Source organism: Ursus maritimus, unplaced genomic scaffold, assembly GCF_017311325.1.
Source record: "Ursus maritimus isolate PB19 unplaced genomic scaffold, ASM1731132v1 scaffold_7, whole genome shotgun sequence".
NCBI lineage: Eukaryota > Metazoa > Chordata > Mammalia > Carnivora > Ursidae > Ursus > Ursus maritimus.
This window is the reverse complement of record NW_024426885.1, coordinates 65,476,219-65,490,393: the sequence shown is the minus strand read 5'-3', so window position 1 is coordinate 65,490,393 and position 14,175 is coordinate 65,476,219.

Here is a 14,175-nt window from a genome sequence, read left to right as displayed (position 1 = left end):
AGTGTCATTTGCAAATATCTCCATTCCGTGGGCTGCCTCTTAGTTTTTTTGACTGTTTCCTTGGATGTGCAGAAGCTTTTTATCTTGATGAAGTCCCACAAGTTCATTTTTGCTTTTGTTTCCCTTGCCTCTGGAGATGTGTCATGAAAAAAGTTGCTATGGCTGATGTCAAAGAGGTTGCTGCCTATGTTCTCCTCTAGGATTTTGATGGATTCCTGTCTCACATTGAGGTCTTTCATCCATTTGGAGTTTATCTTTGTGTATGGTGTGAGAGAGTGGTCAAGTTTCATTCTTTTGTCTATAGTTGTCCAATTTCCCAGCACCATTTTCTGAACAGACTGTCTTTTTTCCACTGGATGTTTTTTCCTGCTTTGTCAAAGATTATTTGCCCAAAGAGCCAAGGGTCCATTTCTGGGTTCTCTATTCTGTTCCATTGGTCTATGTGTCTGTTTTTGTGCCAGTACCATGCTGTCTTTGTGATCACAGCTTTGTAGTACCACTTGAAATCTGGCAACGTGATGCCCCCAGCTTTGTTTTCCCTCTTCGACAATTCCTTGGCAATTCGGGGCCTTTTCTGGTTCCACACAAATTTAAGGGCTGTTTGTTCCAGTCTTTGAAAATGTCATTGGTATTTTGATCAGGATGGCATTGAAAGTGTAGATTGCTCTGGATAGCATAGACATTTTCACTATGTTTATTCTTCTGATCCATGAGCATGGTGCTGTAGGCTTTTCATAGATGGTTTTTATGAAATTGAGGAATGTACCCTCTATCCCTGCAGTCTGAAGGGTTTAATCAGGAAAGGATGCTGTATTTTGTCAAATGATTTTTCTGCATCTATTGAGAGGATCATATGGTTTTGACACTTTTCTTGTTGATGTGATCTATCACACTGATAGACTTGCATCTCAGGGATGGATCCCACTTGGTCATGATGGATAATCCTTTTAATGTACTGTTGGATCCTATTAGCTAGGATCTTGTTGAAAATTTTGGCATCCATATTCATCAGGGATATCGGTCTGTAATTCTCCTTTTTGATGGGGTCTTTGCCTGGTTTGGGGATCAAGGTAATACTGGCCTCATAGAATGAGTTTGGGAGTTTTCCTTCTGTTTCTATTTTTTGAAACAGCTTTAGGAGAATAGGCATTATTTCTTCTCTGAATGTTTTGTAGAATTCCCCGGGAAAACCATCAGTCCCTGGACTCTTGTTTTTGGGGAGGTTTTTTTTTTTTTTTAAATGATTTTTTATTATATTATGTTAGTCACCATACAGTACATCCCCGGTTTCCGATGTAAGGCTCGATGATTCATTAGTTGTGTATAACACCCAGTGCACCATGCAATACGTGCCCTCCTTACTACCCATCACCGGTCTGTCCCATTCCCCCAACCCCCTCCCCTCTGAAGTCCTCAGTTTGTTTCTCATAGTCCATAGTCTCTCATGTTTCATTCCCCCTTCTGATTACCCCCCCTTTCTTTATCCCTTTCTTCCCCTACCGATCATCCTAGTTCTTATGTTCCATAGATGAGAGAAATCATATGATAGTTGTCTTTCTCTGCTTGACTTATTTCACTTAGCATTATCTCCTCCAGTGCCATCCATGTTGTAGCAAATGTTGAGAACTCGTTCTTTCTGATAGCTGAGTAATATTCCATTGTATATATGGACCACAACTTCTTAATCCAGTCATCTGTTGAAGGGCATCTCGGCTCCTCCCACAATTTAGCTATTGTGGACATTGCTGCTATGAACATTGGGGTGCATATGGCCCTTCTCTTCACTACGTCTGTATCTTTGGGGTAAATACCCAGTAGTGCCATGGCTGGATCATAGGGTAGCTCAATTTTTAACTTTTTAAGGGACCTCCACACTGTTTTCCAGAGTGGCTGTACCAACTTGCATTCCCACCAACAATGTAGGAGGGATCTTTGGGGAGGTTTTTAATCACTGCTTCAATCTCTTCATAATCAGTCTGTTTAAATAATCAATTTCTTCCTGTTTCAGATTTGGTAGTTTATAGATTTCCAGGAAGGCATCCATTTCTTCCAGGTTGTTTAATTTATTGTCATAAAGCTGTTGATAAAATTTCTAATGATCCTTCCTATTTCATTGGTGTTGGTTGTGACCTCTCCCCTTTCATCCATAATTTTATTAATTTGGGTCTTTTCTCTATTCTTTTGAATAAGTCTGGCCAGTGGCTTATCGATCTTATTTATTCTTTCAAAGAACCAGCATCTAGTTCTGTTGATCTGCTCTACTGTGCTCCTGGTTTCTAATTCATTGATCTCTGCTCTAATCTTGATCACCTGCCTTCTTGTGTGTGGGTTAGACCTGTTCTTCTGTTCTTCTGTTCCAGCTCCAGCTTCTTGAGGTGAGAATATAAAAACTGCATTTTAGATTTTTCTATTCTTTTGAGTGAGGCTTGGATGGCTATGTATTTTCTCCTTAGGACTGCCTTTGCAGTGTCCGATAGGTTTTAGACAGTTGTGTTTTCATTCTTGTTGGTCTCCATAAATTGTCTAAATTGATTTTTAATTTCCTGGTTTACCCAATCATTCTTCAGCAGGATGGTTCTTAGTTTCCAAGTGTTTGAGTTTCTTCCAAATTTTTCCTTGTGGTTGAGTTTCAGTTTCAAAGCATTGTGGTCTGAGAATATGCAGGGAGTAATCTCAGTCTTTTGGTATCGGTTGAGACCTGTTTTGTGACCCAGTATATGGTCTATTCTGGAGAAAGTTCCATGTGCATTCGAAAAGAATGAGTATTCTGTTGTTCTGGGGTGTAGTGTTCTGTATATATCTATGAGGTCCATCTGGTCCGTATGTCATTCAAAGCTCTTGTTTCTTTGTTGATTTTCTGCTTAGGTGATCTGTCTATTGCTGAGAGTGGAATGTTGTTGTCTCCTACTATTAGCATATTATTATCAATATGTCTCTTAATTTGCTTAACCATTGGCTTATGTAGTTGGCTGCTCCCCTGTTGGGGTCATAGATATTTATAATTGTTAGATCATCTTGTTGGATAGACCCTTTAAGAATGATATATTGTCCTTCTGTATTTCTAACTACAGTCTTTACTTTAAAATCTAATCTGTTGATATGAGAATTGCTACCCCAGCTTTCTTTTAAGGTCCATTGGCATGAAAAATGGTTCTCCATCCCTTCACTTTCAGTCTGGATGTATTTTAGGTTCAAAATGTGTCTCTTATAGACAGCATATGGATGGGTCATGTCTTTTTATCCATCTGCAACCCTGTGGCGTTTTATGGGAGCATTTAGGCCATTCACATTGAGAGTGATTATTGAGAGATAGGATTTTAATTATGTCATGTTGCCTGTGAAGTCTTTGTACCTATATATTTTAAATTTCTGTTCTGTATCACTCTCGAGGCCTTTTTACTTTTATAGAACCCCCCTTAATATTTCTTGTAGGGCTGGCTTGGTGGTCACATATTCTTTCAGTTTCTGCCTGTCTTAGAAGGTCCTTGTCTTTCCATCAATTCTGAATGATAGCTTTGCTGGATAAAGGATCCTTGGCTGCATATTCTTCTCAGTGAGAGATCTGAATATGCCTTGGCAAACTTTCCTGGCTTGCCAAGTTTCTGTATACAGGTCTGATGTTATTCTGATGTTCCTCCCTCTGTAGTTTAGGACTCTCTTCCCCCTGGCTGCTTTCAAGATTGTATCCTTGGATCTAATATTTGCGAATTGCACTATGATGTGACGTGGTGTAGGTCTGTTTTCATTAATCTTGGGAGGGGTCCTCTCTGCCTCTTGGACACGAATGCTTGTTTCATTTGCCACATTAGGGAAGTTCTCAGCTACAATTTGTTCAAGTATCTCTTCTAGACCTCTCTCTTTCTCCACCCCCTCAGGAATGGCAATGATTCTGACATTGGAACATTTCATTGAGTCAGTAATCTCCTGTAATCTACATTCTTGAGATTGGATTTTTTTGAGCCAAGTTTCCATCTTTTCCTTCTTTTCTACCATCCCCATTTTCCAATTCACTAATTCACTCTTCTGCCTCATTTACCCTGGCTGTCAGAGCATCCAGGTTAGACTGCATTTGATTCATAGCATTTTAATTTCTGCCAGATTCACTCTCATTTCATCCCTCAGAGATTCTATATTCTTGTTAATATTTTTGTCAATATTTTTTCAAGCCTACACATCATCTTTTTTTTTTTTTTAAAGATTTTATTTATTTATTTGACAGAGATAGAGACAGCCAGCGAGAGAGGGAACACAAGCAGGGGGAGTGGGAGAGGAAGAAGCAGGCTCATAGCGGAAGAGCCTGATGTGGGGCTCGATCCCAGAACGCCGAGATCACGCCCTGAGCCGAAGGCAGACGCTAACCGCTGTGCCACCCAGGCGCCCCAAGCCTACACATCATCTTGACCATTATTACTCTGAACTCCATTTCTGACAATTTGGTTATATCCATATCCATTAGTTCTGTTGCAGAGACCACAGTCTCTGTCTCCTCTCCTTGCTGAAGATTCCGCCTCCTTGTCATTCTGATGAGGAGAGGTTGCGGAGATGTACAGAGCCCTAATTATTGACCAGGACCCAAGCAATGTGGACTTGTTTTATAGGGACCATAGGGATGAGGGCTTCTTGATTTTTCAGCCTGTCTTCTGGGAGAGGGGCCTGCCGCACTGACACTCAGGCAACCCTGTTTGGGAAGAGTTGCCTGGTCCCCTGCGGAGGTGGGGGTGTAGGGATGGGCACAATGTGAACAGGTATTTCCAGGCTTTTGTTCTCTGGCAGCTTTCCCTGGCAGTTTTCTGTGACTCTTCTGAGAGTCAGAGCAGCAATGGTCATATCCTAGCCTCTGTTTCAGAACAGAGAGATCGCAGTCCACTCTCCACTGAGCTCTCCAGGCCACTTTAACTCTGTTTCTGTCAGTGCTGCTAAAAACCCCACAGTGTCCCAGGTTGTGCTCCACACAGCCATTCTCCCAGCCCTCACTTCCAGGGCCAGCACATCTCTGTTCTTTGTGCTTCTAACACTGCCAGCTGCCCCTGGTTCCTGCACGCGCTCCTGAGGTCCCTGTTTCAGTGTGGTTCGTGCGCACTCTGGAGCACCGGTTTTCAGTCTGGTTGTGTGTGCACTCCCGAGTTCCCGGTTTCAGTCCAGTTCCAGTGAGCGCTTTGGAGCTCCAGTTTTCAGTGTGGTCCCACACACATTCCCAGGCTCACGGTCTCAGTCTGCTTTCTCGGGGGTCCCGGTCCACTCCCCAGTGCAGGTGGCTACTGCTTCCTGGTGCCCGAGTGCAGCGGCTCCCTCCCCCTTCCATTTATCTTCTGATATCTGTGTGCAGATTCATGGCTCCCTGCTTCATGCCTTAATACTCAGCTCTGGAGATGCTCGTTTGTAGAGATACAGATGTATCTTCCTACATCTCGGGCTGATTTTGTGGGTATTCAGGATGATCTGGTAGATATCCAGCTTGATTCAGGGGACCAGCTGAAAAAAGGTCCCCTACTCCTCCTCCATCTTTTTCTGACCTCCGACAAACTAGATTTTAAACCAAAGACTGTGATAAGAGATGAAGAAGGATGAAAAGATACTATATCAAAATAAAAGTGTCTATCCAACAAGAAGATCTAACAATTATAAATATTTATGACCCTAACTTGGGAGAAGCCAATTACATACACCAATCAATAACAAAATTAAAGAAACACATTGATAACAATACAGTAATGGTAGGGGACTGTGACACCCCAGTAATAGCGATAGACAGATCATCAAAGCAGAAGATCAACAAGGAAACAAGGGCTTTGAATGACACGCTGGACTAGATGACTTCACGGATATATTCAGAGCCTTTCATCCTAAAGCAACAGAATACACATTCTTCTTGAGTGTACATGGAATTTTCTCCAGAATAGGTCACATACTGGGTCACAAATCAGGTCTCAAGCAGTACAAAAAGATGGAGATTATACCATGCATATTTTCAGACCACAATGCTTTAAGACTTGAAGTCAACCAAAAGAAAAAAATTGGAAGGACCACAAATACATGGACATTAAAGAATACCCTACTACAGAATAGATGGGTCAACCAGGAAATTAAAGAAGAATAAAAAAAAATACATGGAAACAAATGAAAATGAAACATGACGGTTTTCCCTAAACTGTCTTTGGGATGCAGCAAAGGTGGTCCTAAGAGGGAAGTATACACAAATTCAGGCCTTTCACAAGAAACAAGAAAAGTCTCAAATACACAAGCTAAATGTACACCTAAAGGAGCTGGAGAAAGAACAGCAAATGAAACCTAAAATTAGCAGGAGAAGAGAATAATAAAGGTCAGAGCAAAATTCAATGATACAGAAATTTTAAAAAACAACAACAGTAGAACAGATCAACAAAACTAGGAGCTGTTTCTTTGACAGAATTAAATTTGGAAAAACCCTTAGCCAGACTTACCCAAAAGAAAAGAGAAAGGACCCAAATAAGTAAAATCATGAATGAAAGAGGAGAAATCACAACCAACACCAAAGAAATACAAACAATTACAAGAGCATATTATGGGTGACTGTATGACAACAAATTAGGCAATCTGGAAGAAATGGATGCATTCCTGGAAACTTACAAGCCACCAAAACTGAAACAGGAAGAAATAGAAAACCTTGGCAGACTCACAGCCAGCAAAGAAATTGAAGCAGTAATCTAAAATCTCCAAACAAACAATAGTCCAGGGTCAGATGGCCTCCCAGGAGAAATCTACCAAACATTTAAAGAAGAATTAATATCTATTCTTCTGAAACTGTTTAAAAAAATAGACATTATAGGAAAACTTCTAAACTCATTCTATGAGGCCAGCATTACCTTGATCCTAAAACCAGACAAAGACTCCACTCAAAAGGAGAATTACAGACCAATATTCCTGAAGAATATAAATGCAAAAATTCTCATGAAGATACTAGCTAATAGGATCCAACAGTACATTAAAAGGATTATTCAGCACAACTAAGTGGGATTTATTCCTGGGCTATAAGGTGGTTCAACATCTGCAAATCGATCAATGTGATACACCATATTAATAAAAGAAAGGACAAGAACCATATGATCCTCTCAATAGATGCAGAAAAAGGATTTGACAAAACACAGCATTCTTTCTCAATAAAAACTCTCCACCATGTAGGGATGGAGGGAATATACCTCAATATCATAAAAACCATATATGGAAAGCCCACAGTGAATATCATTCTCAACAGGGAAAAACTGAGAGCTTTTCCCCTAAGGTCAGGAACATGAGAATGATGTCCACTCTCACTACTGTTGTTCAAGATAGTACCAGAAGTCCTAGCCTCAGCAATCAGACAACAAAAGAAATAAAAGGTAACCAAATTGGCAAAGAAGAAATCCTACTTTCACTCTTTGTGGACAACATGATACTCTATGTAGAAAACCCAAGGACTTCACACAAAAATTGGTAGAACTGATACAGGAATTTATCAAAGTCACAGAATATACAATCAATGCACAAAAATCAGTTGCATTTCTGTACACTAATGATGAGACAGAAGAAGGAGAAATCAAGGAATCAATCCCATTTACAACTGCACCAAAAGCCATAAGACACCAAGGAATAAACCTAACTAAAGAGGTAAAGGATCTATACTCTGAAAACTATAGAACACTTATGAAAGAAATTGAGGAAGACACAAAGAACTGGAAAAACATTCATGGTCATGGATTAGAAGAAGAAATATTGTTAAAATATCTATGCTACCCAGAGTAATCTACACATTCAATACAATCCCTATCCAAATATCATCAACATTTTTCACAGAGCTGAAACAAATAATCCTAAAATTTGTATGGAACCAGAAAAGACTGTGAATAGCCAAAGGAATGTTGAAAAACAAAACCAAAGGTGGAGACATCACAATTCCAGACTTCAAGCTATATTACAAAGCTGTAATCATCAAGACAGTATGGTACTGGCACAAAAACGGATCAATGGAAAAGAATAGAGAATGCAGAAATAGACCCTCAAGTCTATAGTCAGGTAACCTTCAACAAAGCAGGAAAAATATCTAATAGAAAAAAGACAGTCTCTTCCATAAGTGGTACTGGGAAAATTGGACAGCCAGATGCAGAAGAATGAATCAGATGACTCTCTTACACCATACACAAAAATAAACTAAAAAATGAATGAAAGACCTAAATGTGAGAAAGGAATCCATCAAAATCCTAGAGGAGAACACAGGCACAACCTCTTCAACCTTGGCCATGGCAACTTCAAGACACGTTTCCAATAGCAAAGGAAACAAAAGCAAAAATGAACTATTGAAACTTCAATAGGATAAAAAGCTTTTGCACAGAAAAGTAAATAGTCAACAAAATTAAATGACAACCTACAGAATGGGAGAAGATATTTGCAAATGTCTTATCAGATAAAAGGCTAATATCAAAAATCTATAAAGAACTTACCAAAGTCAACACCCAAAAAACAAAAAATCCAGTCAAGAAATGCACAGAAGACATGAAGATATTTCTTTAAATAAGACATACAGACATACAAATGGCCAACAGACACATGAAAAAATGCTCAACATCATTCAGCATCAGGGAAATACAAATCAAAACCACAATGAGATACCACCTCACGCCAGTCAAAATGGCTAAAATTAACAAGACAGGAAACAACAATGTTGGCGAGGATTCGGAGAAAGGGGAACCCTCTTACACTGTTGGTGGGAAAACAAACTGATGCAGCCACTCTGGAGAACACTGTGGATGTTCCCCAAAAAGTTAAAAATAGAGCAACCTTAGGACCCAGCAATTGCACTACTGGGTATTTATCCAAAGGATATAAATATAGTGATTCAAAGTGGCATATGTACCCCAATGTTTATAGCAGTAACGTCCACAACAGCCAAAATATGGAAAGAGCTGAAATGTCCACCGACAGATGAATGGATAAAGAAAAAAATGGTATTTATATACAATGGATTATTATAATAATCAAGAAGAATGACATCTTGCCATTTGCAATGATGTGGATGGAACTAGAGAGTATTATGCTAAGCGAAATAAGTCAATCAGAGAAAGACAAATACCATATGATTTCACTCATATGTGGAATTTAAGAAACAAAACAGATGAACATAGAAGAAGGGAAGGAAAAATAAAATAAGATGAAAAGAAAGATGGAGGCAAATAGTAAGAGACACTGAATTCTAGGAAACAAACTGAGGGTCGCTGGAGGGAAGGTGGGTGGGGGGTGGGGTAATTGTGTGATGGGCATTAAAGAGGGCACTTGATGTAATGAGCACTGGGTTTTATATGCATCTGATGATACACTAAATTCTACCCTGGAAGCCAATAATACAGTATATGTTAATTAAATTAAATTTAAATAAAGAATTTAAATAAAGAATTTTTAAATAAATAAAAGAATGACTGTGTCCTGAGGTTTCAAAACAGCCTCTCAGGATGAATGATGGTGGTTTCAGAACCAAGGACAGCACCTGCACTCCACCTCTCTCATACTCTATTTTATTTTCTATCTACATCTGTAGGAATAGTGTAATCAGATTTCCCAACCACATATTAAGCTACACCACTCTAAGAAAATAATACTACCAGTACAATAATAGTAGCATTACCTTACAGTTAGAGCTTAATATATGGTATACATGTATTGTTTAATTCCCATTAACAACCTTTTAAGGTATTTTTATTATCCCAGTTTACAGTTGAGAAATTCAGGATAAGGATGTCAAGTGGCTTTACGAAGGTCACATGGATAGTAAAAATAGAGCCAGAACTGGAATCTAAATTAGGTATTTATTATTATTCAATTTAACATCTCTAATTACATACTCTTTGCCAAAACTATTGTTATCCTGAATAACTTTTTATAATAAAGGACTGTTTTCTAGTAACACTGTCAGAAATATGTACATTTCACTATAATAACACTGTTGATCATTATTTAATTAATCTTGGGAGCTCCCATGAAACCAGGTAACAGGTGGAGTCCCCAGCAAGGAGTCATACTGAGAGGCTGAGGCAGGTGCCCCTTAGTTAACCACTGCCTTCAGTCTTAACCTGTGAGTGATGCAGTTCCTGCCACCAGTAGGGAGGAATCAAAAAAGGGAATAGTCATGGAAAATTACTGTCTTTTAGGGACTTTGTTAGTTTGCAATATGTTGAAATTTGATGTTCACTTTTGAAAACAGAGCTGATTAGTTTTTTCAATTATAAATACTCGAGAGAAAAAATCAAAAGGAAAAATTAACTCATTTTCAAATGCCTAAATACAATCACTCTTTCTATTTTTGTGTATTACTCTGCAGCCTTTCTTTATAAAGTTAATTTTATCAAGTTAGGGAGTAAATGGGTTAGGATCCTGGTCCCCCACATCCCTGCCTCAAACAAAGCTGTTAAGCATTTATCAAGTAAACATACTGGGGCCCCAACTAAACTCTCATTTGAAGAAAAGGTATCATTAGTTTTTAAAATTAAACTTCAAAATATTTATCTAGTAACGATTTTAGATAAGACTGTGGATATTTTCTAGTTATTATAAAAAAAAATAAAATCTAAGCATTTTCAGAATTCCAGCATCAACTTGCTATCTACGTAAACACCACTAGGTGGTACTAGGTGATTTTCCTTTTTAATTCAAGTAGTAGAGTGTGTGTGTGTGTGTGTGTGTGTGTGTGTGTGTGTGTGTGTTTTCCTACCTCAGGCCTGTTAAAAACAATGAAAAAAGTGCAAATCAGCATAAGGAACAGTTTGGGGGTGATGGAAGACTAAAACTGTATTGAAGTGATGGCTCACAAATTTAAATCTCAAATTTACTAAGTCTTGAATTATACATTCACAGAATGTAAAAGGATAAAAGAGAAGAAAATTTTCCATACATGGTATATCTTGATAGCATTCATATACTTTGTCTATATATTCATGTAAGAAGCTCTCTGATTAGCAGCAAGTTAAAATTTTAAATTCATTTATATAATGTGAACACACTCCCACCATGGTACTTTTTTTTAATTCATAATAATATTTTTGTTATGTTATTCACCATACAGTACATCCCTGGTTTTTTATGTAAAGTTCGATGATTCATCAGTTGCGTATAACACCCAGTGCACCAAGCAGCACGTGCCCTCCTTACTACCCATCACCAGCCTATCCCATTCCCCCACCCCCCTCCCCTCTGAAGCCCTCAGTTTGTTTCTCAGAGTCCATAGTCTCTCATGCTTCATTCCCCCTTCTGATTACCCCCCCTTTCTTTATCCCTTTCTTCTCCTACCAATCTTCCTAGTTCTTATGTTCCATAGATAAGAGAAACCATATGATAATTGTCTTTCTCTGCTTGACTTATTTCACTTAGCATTATCGCCTCCAGTGCCGTCCATGTTGCAGCAAATGTTGAGAAATCGTTCTTTTTAATAGCTGAGTAACCACCATGGTACTTTTAGCTCCTTTAATCTGCATCCTTTCAAAATTGCCTAACAACATCAGAAAACCATTATAATGCTGCAAATAACCAACCAGTAAAATTAAATACATATTTAAAATCTCTGTTCCTGTGTTATATTGTACAATAAATAGAAACTATTCAATTTTTAGTTCTGACCTTTTAACTTCTTTATTTCTATTTATTTATTTATTTATTTATTTATTTATTTATAGATTTTATTTTATTCATTTTAGAGAGAGAGTGTGCGTGTGAGCTCTGGGTGGGGAGGGGCAGAGGGAGAGGGAGAGAAAGTCTTAAGCAGACTCCATACTGAACACAGAGCTGACATGGGGCTTGATCTCACAACCTGACTAAAACCAAGAGTCGGTCTCTTAAACTACTATGCCCCTAGATGCCCCTCTCTATTTCTTTTCAAGTTGTATTTATTATTATTTTTCTTAGTAATCTCTATACCCAAGCTGGGGCTCAAACTCACAACCCTGAGATCAAGAGTCACATGCTCCTCTTACTGAGCCAGCCAGTTGCCCCTGCCCTTTTAACATCTTTAACATGCAGAGTATATCCATGGAGAGTAAGAGTTCATGAACCCACATTTCTTTTTATGGTTCTATTAGTCACCATAGAGTACATCATTAGTTTTTGATGTAGTGTTCTGTGATTCATTATTTGCATTTAACACCCAATGCTCATTACAACACATGCCCTCCTTAATACACATCACCAGGCCAACCCATCCCCGCATCCTCCTCCAGAGAGGGGGTACTTCACAGGAGTTTGCTTTTACTTTGTTATGTTTAAGGAAGGAAGCTGGAAAAACAATGATTCTGAAGTGGCTAGGGAATACCTATCACCCTCTGGCCTAAAGTTGTTTATGTAGAGGGAAAAATAGTCACCACTTACCTTTAATATCTTCTTCTGAAAATATAAGAAATTGTGCAATGTCTTTTGGATGGATTACTATAAACAGTTTAATAACATTGTGACACCTGAAGTTATTTATAGCTTTGTTATGTGGAAGCTTCTAATATGTCATTTGCTATTTATGGCTTACCTCAAAAGTATATGAATATCGTATATATTTTTTTAAAGATTTTATTTATTTATTTGACAGAGAGTGACAGCCAGCGAGAGAAGGAACACAAGCAGGGGGAGTGGGAGAGGAAGAAGCAGGCTCTTAGTGGAGGAGCCTGATGTGGGGCTTGAACCCAGAACACTGGGATCACGCCCTGAGCCGAAGGCAGATGCTTAACCACTGCACTACCCAGGCGCCCCTATCATATATTTTTTAAAAGATTTTATTTATGTATTTGAGAGAGAGTGAGAGAGAGAGCACAAGCTTAGGGAGGGGCAGAGGGAGAAGCAGACTCCCTGCTGAGTAGGAAGTCTGATGTGGGGCTCGATCCCAGGACTCCGAGATCATGACCTGAGCAGGCAGACATTTAACTGACTGAGCCACCTAGGCAATCCTGAATATCATATTTCTAAGAATCAAATACTCGAGCCCTTTTGTAAAAGCAAGTTCTCTACAAAAGCTATAAAGAAAAAAATAAAGATCAAATAGCCAGGAAAAGCTACATAGCATGTATTTGTGTAGTTACACAAATCAGCAAAATGTCTGATTCAATCACCGTACATGAGGTTAGACAGAATTACCATAAACCTAGAAACTGGAGATTAGGGATAAAATCCCTGACTGCTTTGGATAAGTTAAGTAGAGAGATGTTGTTATTCTTAAAAGAAGACTTATTAATTTTATTTTCCCCAAGAAATATATTCAGAACTTATTAAAAGGGCAAAAACCATAATAGTATCTCCTCATTGAAAAATGAATGGGAAATGCATAGAAAAGAGAAATTAAGAAGTAAACAGACATTCTTCCTAAGAATTTTCACCCTTACTGGTATATACTAATAATAGAAAATAGTGGGGAGAAAATGAAAACTAAAATCTAGTTAAATTGACAATAAAACAGCACATTCAAGTTCAAATAGTATTTTAGAATTAAGTAGCTCTTGCACCTAAAAACTGAACCAAAAGTACTAGTTCAATTAAAAAAAATAGTTTCGTCAACTGGAGAACAGTATCTACAATATGTAACGGAAAGTACATGTCTTTTGCATATTTTTTGTCACAGAAACATAGCAGTTTATATACACTTGAAAGAAAATCAATTGACATTCAAGTCACCGCCAAGGAAGCTCATTAGGACAAGATTGCTTAGGATACCATACAATACAATTGAATATTACTCAGTCATCAAAAAGAATAAAATCTTGCCATCTGCAATGACATAGACAGGCTAGAGAGTATTATGATAAGCGAAATAAGCCAGAGAAAAGCAAATGCCATATGATTCCACTCATAAGTAGGATTTATTTTTTTTAAGATTTTATTTATTTGAGAGCAGAAAGAGAGCACAAGCTGGGGGGGGGGGCGGGGCAGAGGGAGAGGGAGAAGCAGATGCCCTGCTGAGCAGGGAGCCTGATGCAGGTCTTGACCCCAGGACTCCAGGATCATGACCTGAGCTGTAGGCAGACACTTAACCGACTGAGCCACCCAGGTGCCTCCATATGCAGAATTTAAGAAACAAATGAACATAGGAGGAAAAAAAAAGAGGCAAACTAAGAAACACTCTGCTAACTATAGAGAACAAACCAATAGTTACTGGAGGTGAGATGGATGGGAGGATGGGTTAAATAGGTAATGGGGATTACA